The sequence below is a fragment of the Cervus elaphus genome, chromosome 20 (genome assembly GCF_910594005.1).
Source record: "Cervus elaphus chromosome 20, mCerEla1.1, whole genome shotgun sequence".
Taxonomy (NCBI): domain Eukaryota; kingdom Metazoa; phylum Chordata; class Mammalia; order Artiodactyla; family Cervidae; genus Cervus; species Cervus elaphus.
In genome coordinates this window covers 56,561,239-56,586,307 of record NC_057834.1, presented here as the reverse complement: position 1 = coordinate 56,586,307, position 25,069 = coordinate 56,561,239, and the positions used below count along the sequence as shown (strand labels likewise).

Below are 25,069 nucleotides of genomic sequence, written 5' to 3'. Positions count from 1 at the left end.
GACAAGGCGTGGGAAATATTGAGGGAGGGGATGTAGGTGATCAGGGAAGGTCTATCTCAGAGAGTAACATTTGACCCCTGAAAGTGACAAGGGAACAAGCCATACAGATATATCCCCAAAAGTATATTCCAAGCTTCAACAACAGAATGCAAAGACCCTGAGGTGAAATGTTGCCTGGAATATTCATGGAAGGACAGTGTGGCTACGGATCAGAGTCAGGGATAAGGCCAGAGACATATGGGGCCAAATCTTGTAGGGCTTTGTGGATCCTTGAAAGGACCTTGACATTATTCTAGGAAGGAAAGTCATTGAAAGTTTTGAGCAGAGAGTGAGGTGATCTGACTTTTGTTTTCACAGCATTAATTCTAGCCGCTCTTGAAAGAGTAGACTGAAGGGCCAAGGGCGGAAGCAGGGAGTCTCATTAGCAAACAACTGAGATAGTGGAAGTGGGAGGTGATGGAATGAGTCTTAAATGGGGAAGGGGAAGGTTTGGGTGGAGGGGTTTGGCAGAGGGAGCAAGAAGGAACATGTCATATTTCTTTTTATAATTCAGAATGTTAATTTCATTATGCCATATTATAACATTTGGTATCTCTGGCAATATAAAGTTCCTGTTTTTGATGATCAAGTGAGCTAATACATGTATAAAATCGACCCCTGGCCTATGGCAACCATTTGATTAGTGCTAGTTGTTGCTTATTTTCTAAATTTTCTACCATGGCTCTTTCTAAAAGGGATTTGATATAGCTAACAACCAACACTGTATCCATATACATAATTGGTTAAAAGGAAAATAAAGATCAGAAAATCATGTATAGGAGGAAAGGACTGTAATTGGACCAGAAATTAAATTATTACTGTAATTAAGCACTAATTCAATTTTTGTGTTTCCTGACAGTCAAGACAAGAAATGAAATCCCATAATTTATAAGATGCTGTCTGACAGAGGAAACAGCAGTTTTTAGGAGACCCAGAACTGTTCTTGGCACTAAAACCCCATGGATTCTTAACATAAAGTCTCTGATTATTATTAGTATATAATGTCCTCAACAGTAATTCAGCAGGTAATACAGAGACATTCTTTGTTTGGGTGTTTCTTTTATTGATTCACAATAGAATTGTTACATAATAACTCAGTGGCAACATTAGGGAGACAGCATGGTGTATCGAAAGACACTAAATGAGTTCTCAGAAGAACTAAGCTTCAGTTCCTCTGTAGCTGTGTCAGCACACTTAGCCTTTTTGACTTTAGTTTCAACATCCATAGAATGGGCCCTATGCTAACTCCTCTGTCTAGGCAAAATTCTGAGGAGTGAATGAGATGATTCATTTGAATGATACCTTCATCATTCAATCAACAAATATTTACTGAGGGTCCTCTATGTGGCAGTCACTGTTAAGAAGTGTTGAGTGAATAAAAAGTCCTGGCCCACCCTTCTGAAACTTTTGTTCCAGCAGGGGAGACAAGCACATAAAAAACACCTTTCCTTTCTGTCTGGCTTACTTCACTTAGAATGATAATCTCTAGGTCCATCCATGAGAGAGAGAGAGAAATGGAAGGAGAGAAACAGGGAAATATGATATTGCTTATTTATAGGATCTTAAAAAAAAAGATACAAATGAACTTATTACAAAACAGAAATATATGAACAGACATAGAAAACATATTTATGGTTACCAAAGAATAAAGGGGGAGGAGAGGGATAAATGAAGAGGATGGGATTAATAGATACACACTACTATATAAAAAATAGATAAACAACAAGGAGGTACTCTATAGAACAGGGAACTGTACTCAATATTTTGTAATAAACTATAAGGGAAAGAATCTAAAAAAGTATATATATATATATATATATGATTGAGTCAGTTTGTTGTGTACCTGAAACTAACAACATTGTAAATCAACCATAATTCAATTAAACAACAGTAACAACATGTTTACTAAAGTTAAGTGATAACAAGGGGCATACAAAAAATTAAAGGAGGGTAAGGGGACAAGAGAATGAATCTAGAGAAATAGGGTTAACGTGGGCCGTGACTGCCATGCCGAAAAGCACCCGCCATCTGCACTTTTGACTGGGGTCTACTTCATGCATTTATTCATTTTTTTTCAATAAAAATTTACAAAGCTACTCCCATGGCCTGGAGTCTGGGCAGCCAGTTGAATAATTGCCAGTTTATTGTCAAATTAATCTCCTCATATCTCCCAATTTGCCACCTTGAGACTCACCATCCAAGTTGCCTAGGCCTGGTCAGTTCAGTTCAGTTCAGTCACTCAGTCGTGTCCGACTCTTTGCTAACCCATGGACTGCAGCATTCCAGGCTTCCCTGTCTATCAACTTGTTCAAACTCATGTCCATTGAGTCGGTGATGCAATCCAACCATCTCATCCTCAAATGTCCCCTTCTCCTCCTGCCCTCAATCTTTCCTAGCATCAGGGTCTTTTCGGAAGAGTCAGTTCTTCGCATCAGGTGGCCCAAGTATTGCAGTTCCAGCTTCAGCATCAGTCCTTCCAATGAATATTCAGGACTGATTTTCTTTAGGATGGACTAGTTGGATCTCCTTGCAGTCCAAGGGACTCTCAAGAGTCTTCTCCAACACCACAGTTCAAAAGCATCAATTCTTCAGTGCTCAGCTTTCTTTATAGTCCAACTCTCACATCCATACATGACCACTGGAGACACCATAGCCTTGACTAGACCGACCTTTGTCAGCAAAGTAATGTCTCTGCTTTTTAATATGCTGTCTAGGTTGGTCATAACTTTCCTTCCAAGGAGCAAGTGTCTTTTTTGGCTGCAGTCACCATCTGCAGTGATTTTGGAGCCCCCCAAAATAAAGTCTGTCTTTGTTTCCATTGTTTCCCCATCTATTTGCCGTGAGGTGATGGGACCGGATGCCGTGATCTTAGTTTTCTGAATGTTGAGTTTTAAGCCAACTTTTTCACTCTCCTCTTTCACTCACATCAAGAAGTTCTTTAGTTCTTCTTTGCTTTCTGTCATAAGAGTGGTGTCATCTGCATATCTGAGGTTATTGATATTTCTCCTGGCAATCTTGATTCCAGCTTGTGCTTCATCCAGCCAGGCATTTCACATGATGTACTCTGCGTATAAGTTAAACAAGCAGGGTGACAATATACAGCCTTGAAGTACTCCTTTTCCAACTTGGAACCAGGCCTGGTACCCAGCATTAAAGCCCTGATATGCAGTTGGCCTCATGTGTTGCTCCCTCTCCTTCCTGGATGAGCAACTGGTGGCCTGGACTGTGGTCGCATGAATGGGGTTTATGTAAAATCCAGCATGGAAAGAAGGACCGTCTGTACATTTTCTTTTTTTAATGCCCAAACCATTCTTAGAAAATAATGGAAGGCCCTTGCTGCTGTTGCTGTGTGCACGCCCATCTGCCATCTGGTAGCTCCCTAGGCCTGTGGGCTGGATTAGTGGATATCTCTCAAAAGCAGGTCAGTGTTGTGGCTAACAGCCATGGTCTCTAATTCAACCTGCCTGGGTTGAAAACTCAGCTCTGCCATTTACCAGCTTTGTGGCCTTGAGTAGGTTTGACTTAACCTGTCTGTAAAGTGGGATGAATGACAACACATTTCTCATAGGATTATTATGAGGAGTTGATAAGTTAGTATATGGAAAAAACTTGGAATGGCACCTGGAACACTTTAGCTATTCACTTGGTGTTAGGTATTATTTCCTGTACCTTTGTGACAAACTCTTGCATTGATTCCAGCTCGTAATTTATAAAGGACCAGCCCCTATCATTCTTATGTCTCTGATGCAACCCCATAAGGAGGCCTTCCTTTGCTTGGCAAGGAACTTTTTCCAAAATGCTTTTCTCTAAGGCAGTGAGTGAGATTTAAAGGGGGAAAGTATAACTTTAAATTGGCCAAATTTTTCTCTTTCTCTCCATTTCCTGGGCTATTATCCTTCTGCAAGCTACTTTCACCTTTAGGTTGAACACTTTCCAGGTCCATGCGTCTACTCTGATTTGCAACCCCTAAATTCCGATCTCTGTCCAACAGGCAAAGGAATCCCTTTAAAATGCAAACATGATCAAGTTACTTCTCTGACGAAAATATCTAATTTCTTCCTATTACTGTTGAGATAAAACCCAAAAGGTTTCCTCTGGGCTATAAGGCCCTGCGTAATCTAGCTTGACATTCTCTCTGATACTCAGTCATGCCAAGCACAATTTCTACTTCTTTGTTTTTTTCCCCACTGTCCATTCTGTTTGAGTACTCTCTCCAGATCTTTGCATGGACAAAGCCTTATTATTCGGATCTCAGTTCAAACAGAAGCAGTGAAGGGGAATGGTCACAAGCATGACTTTAGAGCCAACCTGCTTGGATCTATATATCTTGGGCTTCACCACTTTCTAGCTGTGTGACCCTGGAAAAGGTACTCAGCCTCTCTGTGCCCCAGTTTCCCCATCTGTGATAGGTGTGATAATAACACCTACATCATAGGATTTTTGGAGGTCTAAGTGCATTAGCATTTGCTTAAAAAAAAACAAACCGTGACATAATAAGTACAATTTAAATGTTTCTTTAAACAATTGAAATATTATTTCTGCAAAAAATCATTCTTTGGCCTATTCCAAGTTATTACCTTCCCCATTTGGAAGGTGCTCAGTCATGCCTGACCTTCTGTAACCCTTTGGACTGTAGCCCACCAGGCTCCTCTGTCCATGGGATTTTTCAGGCAAGAATATAGAAGTGGGTTGCCATTTCCTCCTCCAGAGGCTCTTCCTGGCCCAGGGATGGAACCTGTGTCTCCTGCATTGCAGGTGGATTCTTTACCCTCTGAGCCATGAGGGAAGCCCAAGTTTAGTATTCTCTGGCCCAAGAAAATATAGGAACTTAGTGCCTGGACAGGGACTTGAACCCTGGGCCCTCAGATTAAAAGTCTGATGCTCTACCAACTGAGCTACCCAGGCTCTAACAATGTGAAGGTGTCTCATTTTTCTTTTCTTTGTGGCACTTGCCATTTTCAGTGATCATTTGTTTGTGAATTGATTGGTTCTCCCACTAGATTTTGTTCATGGAAACAAAAATCTTGTCTGCCTTATTCCTTAAGGATCTGTAATCCTGATTTTCAGAACAGACTTTATGTTCTCAATAAACATTCATCAAGTGAAAGAACTGGAGTTCAGATTGCTACCAGTGTAGTGACTTTTTATCTAGATATTTGACCTCATGCATAATATCTACACCTCCTTGCTGTTTGATATACACGCCAAACGTTAATGCTGATTATCTTTGGGAGATGGGATTACAAGGGATTTATTTTTTCATTTTGTCCATCTATATTACTTTTAAAATAATGAGCATGGATATTTTGTAATTTATATAACTTTAAAATTAAATAATAATTGTGAATGATTTAACACAGATTCATAGTGGGTATTTAATAAATAGCCAATCTTATTATTACTAAGGTTTTCAAAAAGCTTGAAAGGGCCTTCTTCCTCTGTGGCACTGGGCTGCTGACTCCTATCCCAATCTGAGGACTCAGTCACTGCCAGACCCCAGCTGGAATGACCAGCCCACCTCTCCAGCCAGTTTCAGAAAATAGAATAAAAGTGAGCTGAGGGGCTTTCTCTTTTAGACCAGCTCCTTCTCACCCCTTGGAACCCACGTTCGCCTCCAGATTCTGGTGGATGAGCTTTCAACATTGCTTAGTATGCACCCCGCATCCTGCAGGGTGCAGAGAATATTAATATGGCAAATTCCATTGTTTATTTCCCTCCCAAATCATTTGCAGTGGTGAGGAAAGAGATTGTGCCCAGCTGCTGGAATGTAATCAGGAGCAGATCTGCACAGCCCTGGGAGATGGAGCTGATACAAAGCTGTGATTCTTCAGCTAGTGAATTTCCAGCACGAGGGCTTGCCCACCCCTCCCCATCATGGTGGATGGACCAAATGCTTATTATTTGTAGGCTGGGGGAGGGGAGTGGGACACCCCTGGCACAGAGCCATGCGCAGCTTGGTGGCTGATGATGCAGGAGGCAGGGGAACCGGGGTGAGTCCTCATTTTTCATCAGGAATCCTATGGCTTTTCTTGTCATCAGGCTATCTGTCAGGGTAGCTGGCTCTAGCCGGGGCTTCTGGGTCCTAATGACCTGCTTTCTATTTGGCCCCCACAGACTGTCCATGATTATGTCTTTGAAGGTAAGCTTGAAATAATTTGAAAGCCATTGTTGTTCCCAGAGAGCAAAGGAGAAATACAGTCTCTCAGAGCAGGTTTAGGATTCTGTGGCTTTCTCAAAGGGCTTCCCAGGTGGCGCAGTGGTAAAATGAATCCACCTGCCAATGCAAGACACACAGGTTCGATCCCTGCGTCAGGAACATCCCCTGGAGTAGGAAATGGCAACCCATTCCAGTATTCTTGCTTGGAGAAATCTATGAACAGAGGAGCCTGGCTTGGTTTTCTCAAAAATGGTGACACACAGGCTATCTGGTCCATCGCAGCGAGTGTCACAAGAGCACTAGGGTCACATTCTCTGAGTTCAAAGACTGATTACCTGTGTGTCCAAGGGCAAATTTCTGTGTTTTCACTGATACATCCGTAAAACAGGGCTGGGACTCTGCCTCATTTTTGAGAAATTCAGGAACCTTCAATTTGAACGATTCCATTACTGCTATGTGGATTCTCAATCTAAAACTGATGTCATTATAAAAATCCCAGAGGACAGGCCAGCAGGCATAATCTGGCATTATAGGCCACCATCCCTGTACTAGTGTATTCAGCCAGGGGTAGATTCCAGGGCAGACCCACAGTCCAAAGTATTGTTTTGGGGCAAGGTGAGTCATTTTAGTCGTGTCCAACTCTTTGAGACCCTATGGACTGTAGCCTGCCAGGCTCCTCTGTCCATGGGGATGCTCTGGAGTGGACTGCCATTCCCTGCTTCAGGGGATCTTCCCCACCCAGGGATCGAACCTGTGTCTCTTATGTCTCCTGCATTGGCAAGCAGGGTCTTTACCACTAGTACCATCTGGTATTGCTTTAATCATCTAAAATAAAGCCTGGAAAAGGAGAGATCTACCTACCACAGGTCTCTATCTATTCATGGAGACCAGAGCCAGTGGGGGAGATTCTAAGGATGAGTTCTAGATTCTATCTTACAGCAACCTCATTCATTCATTCATTCATCCAGCAAATGAAGCAATTTTTAAGAGGCTGCTGCTGTAGAGTCCATCCTACAAAGCAGCGAGTGTCATGTGTAAGCACAAGAGAACTATGGTCACATTCTCTGAGTTCAAAGCCTGATTAGCTGTGTGTCCAAGGGCAAATCTCTTGTGTTTTCACTGATGCATCTGTAAAACAGGGCTGGGACTCTGCCTCACAGGGTTTTGTGAAGAGAAAAGAAGTCAGTCTATGTTCAGTGTTTAGCATATTTGGCACTTCCTAAATACTCCATAAAAAGTGAAAGACTTTTCACTCCTCTGTCCATGGGATTTTCCAGGCAGGAATAACTGGAGTGGGTTGCCATCTCCTTCTCCAGGGGATCTTCCTGACCCAGGAATCAAACCTGGGTCTCCCGCATTGCAAGCAGATGCTTTACCGTCTGAGCCACCAAGGAATCCCAAATACTCCGTAAATGACAGCTATTATCATTATTTCTACAGAAGACAAAGAAGTTAAAGTCTTGGTCCCTGACTTTGAGATGCCTGTATGAATGGGCACAGCTGGCAGCATGGCACAGGTGACCAGCCGGGTTACTGTATTCTGGGCTAAATGAGCTTTCCTTGTCACCTTGACAAAGTCACAGCAGTGGAGGCTGCTGCTGGTGGTGACCTGGCCTTGAACCGGATCTGGTGGCTCACCCCTCTGTTCTCATGGGCATTCACTCCCCATACATCTTGTAATGTTTGCCTTCTGCCACTTCCTACACTTTTCCCCCTTGAAACCTCCTCCTTTTCTTTCTTAAAACAAAGTAAAAATGTATCACCTGAAACAGAGGTTGAAAAATAGTCCAATCACTGTGGTTCAAAAACAAATTTCTTTTTGGTGGCACTTCTTGGTGAGTGGTTCCCTTCATGACCACGGGGCCTTCTTGGAGCAGAGATAAATGAGCCAATTTAGCTCTTATTTTGTGTTTGCACCAAAGTATGTAGGAAATCCTGAATTATAATTTGTTTGTGTGATTATTAAGTCATCTAAACATAAAATCCTCACAAACCATGGCATTGAAGAGAAATTATTAACCAACCCATTATGTTTAATGTGCAGCTCTTTAAAAAAAAAAAAAAAAGGCCAGCTAGGACTTCTCTGGTTGTCCAGTGGCTAAGACTCTGAGCTCCCAATGCAGGGGGCCTGGGTTTGACCCCTGGTGAGGAACCTAGATCTCACATGCTGCAGCTAAAAGTTGGAGCAGCTAGATAAATAAATAATAAAATAAACAATTAAAAATTTTTAAAAAGCAGCTAATAATTCATCTGAGGGGCCAGTGAAAGTGCTGATAGCAAAGATAGCTAGTGTTTACTGAGGACCTTCCCTGTGCCAATCACTCTTCTAAATATTATGTATATATGAAACCGACTTCATCCTCACATCTGCCCTATGAGATAAGTGCTATTATTATCCCTTTTTACAGATGAAGAAATTGAGTCACAGAGAGGTCAAGAAGCTTGCCTTGTGTCACAATCAAAACACAGTAGGACCAGGATTCAAACCCAGGCAGATTGGTTCCAGAGTTGATGCTCTTAGCCTCCCAGTTACTCATTCATCACATGTTTGTTGAGAACCCCCCTGGTGCCAGGTACTGTGCTGGGTCCAGAGGGTTCAAATGAAAACGGGATATAGCGCTTTCCTTTTAAGGGCTGAATCTGGCTTGAGAGTTGAACACATAAACAAACAGAGCTTAGATTTGAACCCAACCATTCTGGATTCAGAGAGGGGTACTAAATGATGAGTAGGAATTTGCCTATCAGACAGAAAGGAATGAATGGGAAGGCTTTTCCTGGAAAACTGAGAGAAGCCAGACCAGAAAAGGTTACCTCCAGATTGCTTTGTGCTGGCTTCCTTTCTTCCATCAAATCTTAGGGTGACTCCCATTCCTAAACCCACACCATGATCCACTCAGGGATAAAACCAAAACCACCCAAAAGAGATATATCAAACCACATTAGCTTTTTGAGCAGGTCCTTACCTGACCTGAGCACAACAGTGTCCTTGAGGCTCAGGTGCTGTTTGATCCCCTTGATATGTGGTTCCCTCTAGAGGGATTTGAGTTTTAATCTGTTTGATTTTTTCTTTTCCCTGAAGATTAAAATCCTCTCCGTCTTGCTCTTGAAATCTCAGATTACTCAGAGATGTGATCCACAACATTTCTCCTGAAGAAGGGGAGGAAGTGGGCTGTCGTCCTGGTGCCGGCTGGCATCTGGACTGCACCCCCCCACACACACACCCGGGGAGAATGGCAGGAGGTCAGGTCAGGTCACACTTAGGATGTCCATTTTACTTTGAGGTTTCTCAGGAAGCTGACTTCGCCCTTCCTTCAATCACCTGGTCAGATAGGCAGCTTGCTGCAAGAAGAATCCCCTTGTTAATCCTCGGAGGCCCAAATGCAATGTCTCACCCTCCGAGGCCTCCCCTGGAAGCAATAATACACATCTATAGTATTGGTGTGGCTCATATTGTGGGGCAAACAGCAAAAGAGAAGAGACTGGTGGGTGGAAAAATGACCTCCAGAGAGTTGGGGAGACTGAAGTTATCAATTTGGGAACCACATAACATGGAAATCCTTCTTATTCTTTGATGGGTACCAGGCTGGCTTTATTTTTCTATTTCTATTATCTCTTCATTAAGAGGGCTTCCTAGGTGGCACAGTGGTAAAGAATCTGCCTATAATGCAGGAGACGCCAAAGATGCAGTTTCAATCCCTGGGTCAGGAGGATCCCTTGGAACAGGAAATGGCACCCCACTGCAGTATTCTTGCCTGGAGAATCCCATGGATAGAGGAGCTTGGTGGGCTGAAGTCCACGGAGTCTCACAGCCTCATCCATCTCCTCTAAGATGAGTAAATCTTTTGCTGTAGTCCTGTCCTCTTACCCCATGGTCCAATGCCTGGTGTGAATATCTATTTATGAATCTCGCTGTCCATCTAAACCCAATAAGTCTAGCACCCAGCATAAAAAAAAACAAACAAACAAAAACCACATTCTCTCCCATTTCTGTTCAGTCAATACAGTTATGGACCTCCAAACTTGTGAGTTATCTGGAAACCACTGTTCCATAGTGCTCAGCTGTCCTAAACTTCCAGCAGTCTCCTCACAGCAGATGTTTTCTTCATCTACCCACAGTCCGGTCCTACCCTGACATGGGTTACCTCATCATTTGGCTGGACTTCTGAACAGCCTTCCTAAGGGTCCTTCCATCTTTGCCTTCTCCACCTCCACCCAGCAGCCTGGTGCCCCAGGGCTTCTTTGAAAAGACTACTATAATGGATGGGGAATACGTGTAAATCTATGGCTGATTCATATCAATGTATGACCAAAAAAAATAAATAAATAAATAAAAAAAAAGAAAAGACTACTATAATCCCATAACTCTCCTCTTCACAAGCACTTGATGGCTTCTTTGTTTTCAGAACAGGGCTTCCCGGATAGCTCAGTTGGTAAAGAATACGCCTGCAATGTAGGAGACCCCGGTTCAATTCCCGGGTGGGGAAGATCCCCTGGAGAAGGGATAGGCTATCCACCCCAGTATTCTGGGGCTTCCCTTGTGACTCAGCTGGTACAGAATTTGCCTGCAGTGTGGGAGACCCTGCGCTGGGAAAATCCCTGGAGAAGGGAACAGCTACCCACACCAGTATTCTGGCCTGGAAAATTCCATGGACTATATGGGGTCGCAAAGAGTCGGGTGCGACTTTCATTTTCACTTTGTTTTCAGAAACACGCCCAAAATCTCTCAAAGGCTTGCAAGGCCTTCTGTCCGTTTCCGGCCAAGGCGCCCCCTGGTGTCTGCTCTGGGTTTGCACGCGTGCTAAGTCGCCTACGACTGACTGTATGACCCCATGGACTGTACCTCGCCAAAGGATTCTCCAGGCAAGAATACTGGAGTGGGTAGGCATGCCCTTCTCCAGGGGTCATCCCGACCCAGGAATCAAACCTACATCAGTTATGTCTCCTGCATTGGCAGGCGGGTTCTTTACCATTAGTGCCACCTGGGAAGCAGGTTTGAGGATAGCATATTCACAGGTCTTCTTGTCATTTATCTCCCAAGGAGTCCCTTCTTGCTGCGATAACCAGGGCTGATTACTTTAGGGAATTGAGTGGACAGGAGGGGAAACTCACTATAGCCAGCAGAAAGGACACACAGGAGACTCCTGTCCTTCAGGACCTGTCTGCTCACCTTGCCTGTTCAGATTACTCCCAGACAGTGTGTTTCAAATGGAGCTGAAATCCTACCCCATTTATTCTTGTTCGTATTAGCACAGTGTTTGGTGAGCTCTTTATCAAGGGCTGACAGGTTGGTGCCAACCGAAGGAGGCCGAGAACATTTATCACTGCAGCTGGAACGTGCCCCAGCCTAAAAAGACTGTGCCGACCACTTGTCATTTCCTGGCAGCTCCCTGCTGTTCTCGCATCCAGCCTTCTCATAATTGAAAACCTCCAACTTCTGTGACCTTCAAGAGTCACATGAAAATTATTGGCCAAGTCCAGCTTCACATGGAAACTGAGTGCTGAGGTTTTGCCAGAGTCATGTTGGGACAGTTGAGCCTGAAGTGTTCTGGGGAGTAAATGAAATAAGAGAATTTTGAAGTCTCATTACCCTTCTTACTTTACAGGCCAGTAGAGCAAGGCTGGAGATGGTAGGGAAGGCCCCAGCTTTAGGACTTCCATGGAGAAGTTTGAGGGTGACATCTTGATTGGAAGAAGGAGCTAGCAGACTTATATTAAAGATAAAATTACACAGAAGGTATTTTTAAAAATTGCTTATTGGAAGTGGCCATGGGGGTTGGTGGAGATGATGAGGGTAGTCATATTTATCGTCCAGTGCTTTTCCCCTGCTTGGCTCTGCACCACAGGGGTCAACCCCTGAGAATGACGTGTCCCAGGCTCCTTTGTTCTCTGGCTTCTGAGTGAGTGAGAGGCACTGTCAGGAGACTGAAGACCAAGAGAATTCGGGAGGCCCGGTTGCTAGTCTGAGCAGGAGAGTCTGCATCTCTTCTGTGACCCTGGACACCACTGGCAGCTCTATCTTAGTTCCAACTCCTCTATCCACAGGATGGTCTTGCCCCTGGGATAAGGTGACACCACACCCTCCCTCTCTCTGCAGCCCAGGGTTGGTAAGCACTTCCTAGAGCTTCCTTCACCCTCCTGTATGATCCTTTAACTTCCTACAGTATATAGTACTGATGAGCAAACTTCAGGAGATGGTGAAGGATGGGGGAAGCCTGGTGTGCTACAAACATGGGGGTCACAAAGAGTCAGACATGACTTAGTGACTAAACAATTACAAACAACCTCTCTTTAAGTTTCTTCTATTGAACTTTGTGACATGGATGCATTTTCCTGAGTGGACCATCTTTCCTAAACCGTGTCTTGACACAGTCACTAGCAGGAATGGATTTGAAGGCAGCTATCTGGTGAGAGCAGAGTTTAGAACCATTGCCCTGATCAACAGTTTATAGAATCTTTTGATGCTACCACACAATGTTCTGAAAAACAGGCACATGAGTCACAAATAAAATGGGTCTCTGCTTTCCCAAGGGAAGTCACTCAGTCGTGTCCAACTCTTTGCTACCCCATGGACTTCTTCAGGCCAGAATACTGGTGTCAATAGCAGTTCTCTTCTCCAGGGGATCTTCCCAGCCCAGGGATTGAACTCAGATCTCCCACACTGCAGGCTGATTCTTTACCAGCTGAGCCACCAGGGAAGGCCAAGAATACTGGAGCGGGTAGACTATCCCTTCTCCAGCGGATCTTCCTGACCCAGGAATTGAGCTGGAGTCTCCTGCATTGCAGGCAGATTCTTTACCAGCTGAGCTACCAGGCACTACTAGGAGGAGTCCTGTTACCCCAGGGATCCTATTAATTATGTACCATGCTGTACAACACAGGCTCTTCTTCCCAAATTATGTTCAACACGCCCTGCCAGGATCTTGGTGAGAAGTGGAAGGGAAGGAGGAGAAAGAGATGGGGCTCATCCAGGGAACTCCACTCAGAGAAGAGACCTGAAATCAGGCAAACGATGACAGGGCATATATGGATGAATGCTTGCTTCCAGGCTGTTTCTCTGCCTCGCAGCCCAACCCCATGCCTCTGCTACCCGGACTGATCAGTGATACTACCGAAGTGGAAACTTTCCTGTAATATCAGCCTCAGAAAAACACTGCCGAGATGGGATGCTCCCAAAACACAGCCCTCCCTCCCCCAACATAATGATGCCACACCTGCAGCCTTCTTTTTGATTCCATGAATATTTATTGAGCTCCCAGAGTGTGCCCTCTTGAGGATTTCAAAGAAATACGAATCATGGCCCCTACCTTCAAAAGGTCTTTATCTATCTGCAGAGAGGAGTGGACCTACTTGAACCATCTGGAGAGGGGCACAAGGCAGACCTGTATTCAGTGTCAGGATGAGGGCTTGGGAAGGCAGGTAGTGGGAGCTTCTACTGGTTGTGCTCCAACTAGAGCTTTAGAAGCACGGCTCACTAAACATTTTACATATATCATTCCTTTTCATTATTCCCCAAATGCTGAGAACTGTATATCATTATTTCCATTTAATAGAAACCTGAGACTCCAAGAGGTTAAGTATTCCAGAATCACAGGGCTCTTTGGTTAAGTATCCCAGGATAATCATGGTAGAGCAGGAATCACTACCTCATTTGTCTGGTTCCAAGCTCATGCTTTTCCTACCATTTCACTAACTCTGTTCCTACTATAGCCAGGGGAAGAGACAGGACTCAGTCCTGGGTACTCTGAGAAGCCAAGTAGTGAAGATGCTGGACTGAGGTTGGAACATTAGGCGGGCCGTGTCTAAGGAAGGTCACTCTGCCTGGGGTCTGCAGGGTGAGCCCAGGAAGAGACTAGGGACAAGGAAATGAGTTAAAGGAACTGTGCCAAAGATCCCTGTAGATGCCCTGAGAATGGAAAGGAATGGGTGCAGAAAGAAACGGTTTGAAGGGAAGGTCACCAGACCTAGGGGGCTGATTGACACAGAGAATGAAGGAGAAGGGTTGAGAGAATTAATGAGCCCTCAATGACTCATAATTTGAATCTGATTATGATTTTGAAAAAATTTACCTCCTCATTCTGAAACTAAATGCCAAATATGCTCTTTTCCCTCCCTGTAAATTAAAAAAAGGGGGAGTGATAGTTATTCAGTAAAAAATCTGTAATTTATACTTGCTGATTTCATGATTAGCATGGTTTATTGAGTTATTAATAATTGTAAGACCAGGAAAACAATACTGGTTGTCAACATTTCCAGTGTGTAAAAAGGGGGTTGATGGAATTCAGGTTCAGGCAAATGTAGTAGGCCATGGAAAGGTTCCAGAAAAGACTCACTTAAAAGTTATAAAGGAGGAAGTTAGAGGATTATTGGCTTGAGGAAGAGTTGGTTGCAGAAAGGATCCATTGGGATGAGATTTGTCACTCATTAGGAAAGAATTAAATCTTTCAAAGACTGGAGTTGAGTAAATCAGCTACTCCTTGGGCAATAAACAGACCAGAAGGGTAATAAATAAATGTATAAACATAGTCTTATTGCTTAAGTTGTTTCAGATGGATTGATTAAGTTACAGATCTGTAATTTGCCTGCTGAGATGTATGCTCTGACCTGAGGTTTCCTCCCACTGTTGTGTTCTTTATTTTGAAAATATGAATGAGTAGAAAACTCACCTAGGACTCCAGATAAAGGATCCTAATGTAAAAGAAAAAGGATCTGTACATTCGGATCCTAATGTAAAAAAAAGAGCTCTGTTCCTTAATTTGTTGGTTAGTGAGAAAAGTAAATGTACATGAACATTGATGCTCTCTGTTTGAGGTTTCAGTAGAATCGGGGTCATCAGGAAGGAGACTCAGTTTGTGAGAGGACACGTGGTTTAATTGAGAGGAATAGTATAAGACCATTCAGTCTAAACTTCTCATTTCATGGACTAGGACACTGAGACTCATAGAAGGAAGGTGGCCTTAGGTTGAGGTGCTAATGGAAGGTCTAGACCAAGAGCTGAGAGGAATGGGAATTAAGAAAGTGAGAAAGAGCTAATGGTAAAGACCTGAGTCTTAAAGGAAACTGACAGCCAGGAGCAGAAGAGCTATACTCCAAAATACGGTAAAAAATGTGGGAGAACTAGAATAGTTCAGTATAATGGAAGCCAAATGAGAGGATTTTGAGAAGAAAAAGATTAGTCAAAGTAGCAATGGCCCCAAAATAATTGAGGAAATGCGATGAAAGCAATTTTTGAATTTGTAATGATCTTTAGAAGTACCATTGTAGTAAAGTGATAGGAAGGGAAAAACAGTCAAGTGAAGGGTGTGTGTGTGTGTGTGTGTTCACCTGAGTCCTGTTTGAATTCTCCTGCCCTGACTAGAAGGTGGTGAAGCTAAAGTGAGAGAAGGGCTGGCACCACTGGTGAGTCCTGTGAAGCAGAGGTCGAAGGTGAGATACTCTTCCCTGACACTGAGGGAAAGGCCCAAATCAGGAGCCAAGAGTCGAGCATGGAGCTGACTTCCTAGACAGGGGTATTGGGATGAGCCCTGATCCCAAAGGGCCAAATGCAGGCTGAAAGGGAACAAGCCAGAGAATGAGCCAGGATGCCCTCTAGGAAGAGGGAAGGGCCCCGGAGCCAGCAGAGATCAGTCTGCGGCAGATGAACTAGGGGCATTGTCCAGAGCTGGCTTGGTGTGTCTGCCACAGTGTGACGGGGGTAGGAGCAGGGTCAGCCTTATGAGCACACAAACTTCCTTCAGAAGGCCCCAGGCTAGGTTTGATGTTCTGTTCTCACCATCTTGAAATTCTTAATAATTTTATCTTACAGCTTTTTGTAGGTAAAATCTGATGGGATGATGGAGAGAATGTGTGTGAGAGTAGTGTGTGATGTGTGTTGGCCTCTGTCCCAATTTCCTATAGCGTTTGTGATGTCCCCTGAGCACAGAATTTTCCCGGAGTCACGAGGTGTGAGACACTCAATGAAAACACAAGGTAAATGTGCTATGTATGTGGTTGAGTAATTCGAGGTGCTAACAGCTCCCCCCGCCATGACGTCACACTTTCCATTTGGACTAGAATTTGCTTCCAAAGCAGACTGCAATGATGCTTTAAGCCCACAAATGACTAAGGAAACCTATCCTATCCTTGCTCATGTTACTTCTCTGAATTAACCAACCACTCATGTTGAAAACGATGGCATAGAAGGAAAGGGAAAGACAGGACAACCCTTATTCCTTTTCCTCTCAGCCCTTTCTTATTCATCAGTAAGCTGGAGACAGAGAATTGATAGAATGTGCATGAATTGAGAAGTCAAATGAAAAGCAAAAAAAGAGCATAAACAAGTCCAGACACAATTAATGTTAGCACCTCTTCACTAGCTTTTCAATTCAAGTGCAGCTTATAAATATGCATTCACTCGAAGGGAGAAATAACATATTTAAAGAGGAATGTGGACATTAGAGCTTCCCTGGTGGCTCAAATGGTAAAGAATCTGCCTGCAGTGCAGGAGACCAAGTTCAGTCTCTAGGTCAGGAAGATCCCCTGGAGTAGAAATGGCAACCCACTCCAGTATTCTTGCCTAGAGAATTCTGACAGAGGAGCCTGGTGGGCTACACAGTCCATGGGGTTACAAAGAGCTGGACATGAGCAGAACAATGAAGCAAGCCTGTGCTCTATGACTGTGAAAATAACCACTGATTTCTACCCACACCCATTTTCTTATTGATACCACAGCTTCTCTTTCAACCAAATAGGACAAATAGGGTGTTTTCTCATTTATTAGGCAGTGATAATGATCTCCCCTCAGCATACTGTATACTTTTATTAAGGATAAAAGTATTTCATGCCTGAGACCAGACTAGATGCTCATGACAGGAGTACAGTCCCTGCCCTCACTGAGTTTTCAGTCTGGTGGGAGATACACAAGTAAATAGGAGGCTGTGATGCCAAGTGATAATTGTTATGGGGATGGACCCACAGGGATGCTGAGGAACACTCAAGAGGGACCCAAACCCAGCTGTGAAGCATCTCCCCAAAAGATGATAGTTATGCTGAGTTTTGAAGGACAGAAAGTAATTTGCCAGACGATGGAGATAAGGGGTAGAGGGAAAACCATTCCTGGAAGAGGGAAGAGCATGTTGACGGATCAGAGGAGAGAGTGGGGGTGCATGTGTGCGTAGTATACATGGGGGACTGCAAGGACAGGGCAAGTGATACAGAGAGCTCCAGGGGTAACAGCAGGGAGATGAGAACAAGAAAGGCCTCCATACCATACTCATGAGTGAGCTTTATCCTGATGACTGTGAGGGGTCATTGAACTGTGTGAGGAAGGAGGGTGTCATGATCAGATTTGCATCTTTGGAAAAATGGTCCTGGAAGCAATGTGGAGAACAAATTGGGAGATGGTAAGGCTGAGGGAAGAAGGTCATTTGGAGATGGTCGCAGCCATTAGGGTAAAGAAATGGGAACAGTGGCTTTCAGTGGGGGAGACATGGATGGGGTGGGGTGAGGAGAAGGTGATGAAAGGGAGGAAGAACTGGTGAACTTGGGTACTGATTGGATATAAGGGATCAAAAAGAGAGAGAAATCCAAAACAACTTCCAGTCCTCTAGCTTGGGAAGGAGGTTCATAGTATTACTGTTCTCTAGACTAGAAACAGAAAAGGAAAGCATCGAGTGGGAAAAAATGATGCTGAATCTGAAGGACCTGCGAGATATCCAGTAAGCCACTAGGTATTTGATTCTAAACCTCTGGAGACAGATTTGAGCTGAAGATATAGACTGGTAATACAGGAGTTATGCCCAGATAAATCAGGGCTGAGGACTTCCCTGGTGGTTCAGTGGTCAGGACTCCATGCCTCCAATGCAGGAGGCATGGGTCTGATTCCCGGTTGGGGAACTAAGATCCTACATGCCATGCAAAAAAAAAAAAAAAAAAACTGAAAAAAACATCAGGGATGAAAGAGGGTTTTGGAAACACTGACATTTAATGGGAGGCCAAGAAATGTGTTTAAGAAGTCTTAACCAGACACTTGGGAGAAAAACCTAGAGAAAGTAATATTTGGATGCCCAAGAAAAGAATGAAACACATGAGGAAAAAAATCACCAACTGAAAAAAAAGTCATAGATAATAACTAATATTTGAAAATTTGAATCCAATTAAAAGGTATTAATTGGATTTAGCAACAGGGTCTGTTTTTGTCAGTGACGAGGACGGTTTCCCCAGGAGGGTGATGGAATGCAAGCCAGATTGTAGTGTGCTGAAGGGTAGGAGTGGGAGGTGAGAAAACAACGATAAATATAGACAACATTTCATGACATTTGACTTCAAAGGGGAGAAAAGAAATAGATGATAGTTAAAGTGGGACCTATGGTTAGAGGAGGATTTTGTTTGTTTAAACGGCAGTTGTTTAATCAGACTTAATTGCTGATGGAAAGAGGGACGGGGGAAGAGAAAGAGAATGAATACAGGAAATAGTTTTCCAAAATGCTTTCATATTTACTCATTTATTTAGCCTTACAGTTCACTTAGAAGACTATTTGTCTTGTTTTTTCCTTCCATTTTCAGGTAGAGAAACAAAATGAAACTCAGAAAAGTGAAGTAAATTCTCTAAGATTATGTCAGAGAGACAAGCCTAGACTCTGGGGTTCCACTGGGCAGTAAAGCTTCAGGAAGAAAAACGCATTTTCATCCATAAAATCCCTTGAGCTCAGAGCAGATCCAAGGTGCTGTAATTATCTTGCCCCCCACACTCCACCCGCAACTGGGAGGGGGAACCAACCTCCTAGCTCTTATCAGACTCTATTGAGCTGGAGCTTTAATGAGCAGCAGCAATCTGTTATTTTCCTCGTGTTTGCCTTGCAAGTTGCTCTTTTAATTCACATCCAGAGAGGGAGAAGGAGATGAATATTAAAAGCGCACATCAAGGGACTGAGGGAGGCAGGGAGACAGGGAACTCCTCAGTATGCAAGGACAGAAGCAGGATTTGACACAATGCAAAATCTCTGCTCTGGTCTCTGACAAGTCTGCTCTTGGGGATTGTTGCTCACTAGACTGCTTGGCTGTTAGGAGAGGGGATGTTTCTGAAATTGTCTAAACTGTGAGCTTGACTCACTCTGGAATGATGGCAGAAAGAAGCTGTATTACTGAGACCTTGAGAGAATAATTCTTTCTGGAGTAAGGAATGAGGCAAGGGGCAGATTTCTGTTAAGGGGCATCTCCTTAAAAGGAGCAGTAAATTCCACTGGTGTGGAATGGTTTGGGGTATAGGTAAGATGGATGGATAAGGTCTCAGTGTCAAGAGTAACATTTTCTTTTGTGTCTACTAAGTAATAAGGTTCAAATTTACCAAGTTAACTTCCTAGACTGGTGAAAATCCAGGACAGAGGTGGGCAAATATTTGAGACTTGTTTGTCATTGCTTGTCCAGAATACCCACCCAGGGCTTTTCTGTTTCATGAATCTGAAAACTGGAAAGAATGAGGACTTAATGAGAGAGCAGAGGAAGATAGTCTCAGTTCCATGTGCTACAGTGAATTTTCACTTTCAGAGACACATAAAGCCTATATTTGCTGATTCAGGCAAAGTCAGTTCTGGAAGACCTCAAGGTTGTAATGGATGAGTGCCAGGACTGGTTGGCTCCTTTGTCCATGGAATTCTCCAGGCAAGAATATGGAGTCTTTCTTGGAGTATGGGTAGCCATTCCCTTCTTCAGGGGATCTTCCTGACCCAGGGATCAAGCCCAGTCTCCTGCATTGCATGCAGATTCTTTACCATCTGAACCACTAGGGAAGCCCCAATATAGCTCTGCAGGTAAAGAGTCCACTTGTGATGCAGGAGATATAGGAGACGTGGGTTCGACCCCTGGGTCGGGAAGATCCCCTGGGGGAGGAAATGGCAACCCACTCCAGTACTTTTGCCTGAAAAATCCCATGGACAGAGGAGCCTTGTGGGCTACAGTCCAAAGGATCACAAAGAGTCGGACACATCTGAGCAATTTAGCATTCACTGATAAGAAAACCAAGAAAACCATTGGCTGGTTGGCTGTTAATCCATATGAAGCACAAATTTACACAGGGCTGCCATCTTTAAGATCTAATACTGTGCATGAAATGTTGTAAATATTTCACAAATCTTTGTTTAATGACTGAATGAATACTCTTTATTTTTTATTGCTTTATTCAGATGATCTGTGCCAATTCAATCCTACAAATTTTTACTGAGCACTTTCTATGTAAGAGGAACCTAGAAAGTTCTAGAAAGGGACTTGTCTTCCTTGTTGTAACAGAATGTAGCCGCGCTGTGCCTATGTTCACATCCTCTTAACACTCCTGGTTCCTCAATAAGCTACTGGCTCCTTCCTGAAAGCATTTGTGACTCTCTGACTTGGGGATTTCTCTTTTTGCAGGAGTCTGCTCAGCCTGTGCACAGTGTGGCTTGGACCAGTGCTCCTGGGAGCACTCTCCAACTAATGAGAGGTGGCAGTCAGGGCATAGATACCACAGCTTCCTAACCCCTCAGGTAGATCACACTCTCCTGGAAGTGTCCAGAAAAAGTGAACCCCAGTTGCCCACTGAGCAATGGCAAACCCTATGTTGACTCCCACCCTTCCCTTTTCTCCACTTCCATATATGATACAGGTGCTTCCTGGGATTGCCTTCCAAAGAAACTTCTTCCAGTCAAATCTTTGTTTCAGGGTCTGTTTTCAGGGGAACCTAGCTGAAAAGACACAATCTGTTGTAAGTATATTTGAATATGATCTGCAAGGATGGAAAGAAAGTTTCCATCTGAGCAGCTGGAGACAGAACTGGAAGGAGTGAATGGTAGGTACACTCTCATGATCATAGCTGAATACTTGCCTGAAAGGGGCTAGTTAAAAGACAAGATCTCTGGGAGTAACATGGTAGCAATTACAGGGTCCCTCCAAAATACGTCTGCCTAGAATCTCAGCAAGTGACCTTATTTGGGTATAGCATCTGCAGATGTAATTAGTTATGAAGAGGTCATACTGGATTAGGGTGGGTCCTAAATCCAATGACTGATGGTTTTATTAAGAAGAGAAAGGGATGTACAGAGATACACACAGGTTAAGAAGGCCATATTGGAAAGTGGAGTGATGCAGTGACCAAACCAAAGAAAATGAAGCATTTCAGGAGTCACAAGAAACCATGAAGAAGCAAGGAAGGATTCTTCTCTAGAACCTTCAGAGGGAGCATGGCTCTGCTAACCCCTGGATTTCAGACTTGTAGCCTTCAGAACTGTGAAAATGTAAATATCAGTTATTTTAAGCTACCCAGTTTGTGGAACTGTTTCCAGCAGCCCCAGGAAACTAATATAGATATGAAAGCAAATAGATAAGAATTATGGAAGATACAAAGTGTTATGTATAGACAAGATGGTGATATATATTTTTTAATGTTGTTATTTTTCTTTGGAGTCCCTGCTTGTTTTCTCTAACCTGTCTCTAGTGTTCATTAATTAGGTAGGGAATCCTAAAAGGACTCTATTCCAGCTCCTTTTTTTCTGCCCTACAGGCCTGAGTCTACAGAGGCCAGATCTGTGTTTTCTGTAGGCAGATGCCTGTTTTCTGAGCCCAGAAGTGGGGAGAATGGAGGAGGAGGAGGGCCCTGAAGGTCCTGAGAAATGTCAGCCTAATGCTCACTCAGTGGGCAGAGAGAATGTTTTTCTGCCTAATGAGATTTGAAAAATATTTATAAGGCAACTTCAAAGCCACTGGATAAAAAACAGAATGAAAGGAGATATAGACTAAGTTGAAAGGAAAAGTGATGAGTTGAAATGGAGAGGGAGATTGTTTGAGTTCCCCAGTCTTCCTTCAGGGCCATCTCACTCTTTCCCCCTCTTTATGAACTTTAATGATTCCATAAAGATGCCACCCCTTATTTGGGCATCTGGTCTACCTTTCTCTGGCCTCAGCTTGTACACACCTTACCACCTATAGAGTATGATTCAGTGATGGCATGCATGCTCCCTGCTTTCAAATACTTTCCCTGCTTGTTGTTCACTACTTATTATTTCCCTACCTTAATTTTCTTTAATAATTGATCAACACTTTATTTCTACCAAAAAATAAAACAAAACACCAAGGACTTCACTTGCAAGTGGCAAGTGGGGAGTTTACTTGGTGGTGGGGAGGAATAGCACATTAGCTTAAATTTTGACTTACCTGTAAACAACTGTCATCAATGCAAGTTTTGATGGGGAAAGGGAAAGAGAGAAGACAGTGTCTTGGACTCCTCTGGCTTTTCTCAGCATGGCAGGTCTGGGCATGCCTCCCCCAGGGACTAAGAACTCAAGACCAGTTCATCATGTCTTCTCAGCAAACCTACTGATGCCCTCTCATCCCAGGACCTTTTTCTTCCTACATGCTCTCTGTCTGTATATTTTATGTGGTATATCAGGTCTAGAGTAGCTTTAATGTCTCAGATAATAATAACAAATACCCATTGCTGGCATGTGCTAGTTTAAATGTATTATCTGAGCTAACCCTCTAGACATTCTACAAGGTACATAACTGATTACACAGATGCAAAAAGAAAGCTTATATCACACAACTCATAGATAGCATAGCCAGGATTTGAACCCATATCTCTCTAATTTCAGGGCCTGAGTCCTTGACAAGACTCTCCTTCATGAAATTCATCCAATTCTTCCTCTAGTCATTCTCTAGACACCTCCTACGTTTACTCCCCCTTTCCAGCCAGACCAATAAATGCAGAGCAAGAGCTGCTGCTGCATCACCTTTCCAGCATCTTCGAATATCTTTCATAGGTTGAAGGGAAGGGTGGAGGTAGGGAGAGATGTTTGGTTTTGTTTCCATCTCTTTTCTCACCCTCAACAGTTCTTTCCAAGTATTGTACTCAGCAGCTGTGTCATCCCCTAGAGTGAGAGCCTTCAGAGATTCTCAGACAGCTTTTACCTCTGTACCCAAACCTCTCTTTCTCTTTGAAAGGAAATACAGACAAAGTCTCAAAATAGTTCTTCTGTGGATCTTTTATATAAACATGTTTGAGAGCTTTAAAGTGGAGAGCTATGAGACTGCCAGCTAGAGTTTGACCCCCTTTTCCCTCCTTTATTCCTCCCAAGACAGGTATATCCCAGATACCAGATAAGAAGTTAGCTCAGCTGTAGTTTATAAACTGCTGGGGCTGGAAAGGCTGTTTATAAATGTGAACTCTCCCTTCCATATCCTGCTCCTGCTCCATTTTTTTGCCTTATTGTTCCCTTTTAGGAGTTTCACTGTTGTACTGGGATGGTGATGTAGGGTTGGGGAGGATGGGGTCACTGGTTTCTGTATTTTCCAGAGTCAAGACTGGTCTGACCAAGTTCAGAGGCACAGGAGGATTCAGGGATATAGAGAGAAACACAGCTCAGGCTAAAAAGCTAATGGAGGATGCTGTGATTGGTGCAGAAACAGCCCTGAAGGATATTCTTATGCGAAGCCATGATTTTGCTGGAAGAAGACCAGTTAGTTCTGAAATGAAGACTAGAGTCATACGTGGGGCCCATAGCTGAGTTCTTCATTTGGAAATGGAGCAGGACCCTGAAGTTCTTGCCCCACTGTGTCCTCAGTCTGCCTTTGTCTGAAAAAATTTAGTCAAAGAATAAGTCTAAAGAGCCTCTTGATGAAAGTATAAGAGGAGAGTGAAAAAGTTGGCTTAAAGCTTAACATTCAGAAAACTAACATCTTGGCATCCGATCCGATCACTTCATGGCAAATAGGTGGGGAAACAGTGGAAACAGTGACTGACTTTATTTTTTGGGGCTCCAAAATCACTGCAGATGGTGACTGCAGCCATGAAATTAAAAGACGCTTGCTCCTTGGAAGGAAAGTTATGACCAACCTAGACAGCATATTAAAAAGCAGAGACATTACTTTGAACATTACAACAAAAGTTTATCTAGTCAAGGCTATGGTTTTTCCAGTAGTCATGTATGGATATGAGAGTTGGACTATAAAGAGGGCTGAGCACTGAAGAATTGATGCTTTTGAACTGTGGTGTTGGAGAAGACTCTTGAGAGTCCCGTGGACTGCAAGGAGATCCAACCAGTCCATCCTAAAGGAGATCAGTCCTGGGTGTTCATTGGAAAGACTGATGTTGAATCTGAAACTCCAATACTTTGGCCGCCTGATGTGAAGAGCTGACTCATTTGAGAAGACCCTGATGCTGGGAAAGATTGAGGGCAGGAGGAGAAGGGGATGACAGAGGATGAGATGGTTGGATGGGATCACCGACTCAATGGACATGAGTTTGGGTTATCTCCAGGAGTTGGTGATGGACAGGGAGGCCTGGCGTGCTGCAGTCCATGGGGTCACAAAGAATCGGACACAACTGAGCGACTGAACTGAAGTTTAATCAGAGAAATGACAACATGCAGGAACAAAGGAAAACAGTCAAAGGAGACCAAGTAATAATAATGTAGTCATTAAGCATAGTCAAGGACTTTTAGTTCCTTCTCAAGGACCACAGATAATATTCTGAGCCATATCTTGTGAGCTGTTTTATAGCTACTGAAACCCCCAGCAGATGAAAGTAGTTAACTACACAATGACCAGACTGTGGCCGTGATGTATGCTGCCACAGTTCTGAGAACTGGCCTCAAAGAAATGGAAACAAACTGACCCTAGAACTGAAGGTTAACTGTACCTAAAACAATCAGGATGACGCTGGTCAGATCACCAATGACCAATCTGAAGATATGCATGTAGCCCGCCCACCCCCAGCTACCTGTAAAAGCTCTTGCCCTCTGATTGTTAGGGGCTGGGGCAGGGGGTGGGTGGGAGTTGGCCTTTTGAAAGACACCCACCCTCTGCACCAGTTGACAGCATCTGAAATAAAGCAAACTTTCCTTTTAACCAACCTGGTCTCTTTATTGGCTTTTG

At 43.6% G+C, this 25,069-nt stretch overlaps 1 non-coding gene across 1 annotated transcript; it reads right to left on the bottom strand.

Moving 5' to 3' along the window:
• Positions 1–4,871: 4,871 nt before the first annotated feature.
• Positions 4,872–4,944, bottom strand: TRNAK-UUU. Its single transcript has one exon. It is a non-coding gene; the product is annotated as a tRNA-Lys (tRNA).
• Between the last annotated feature and the right edge of the window lie 20,125 nt (positions 4,945–25,069).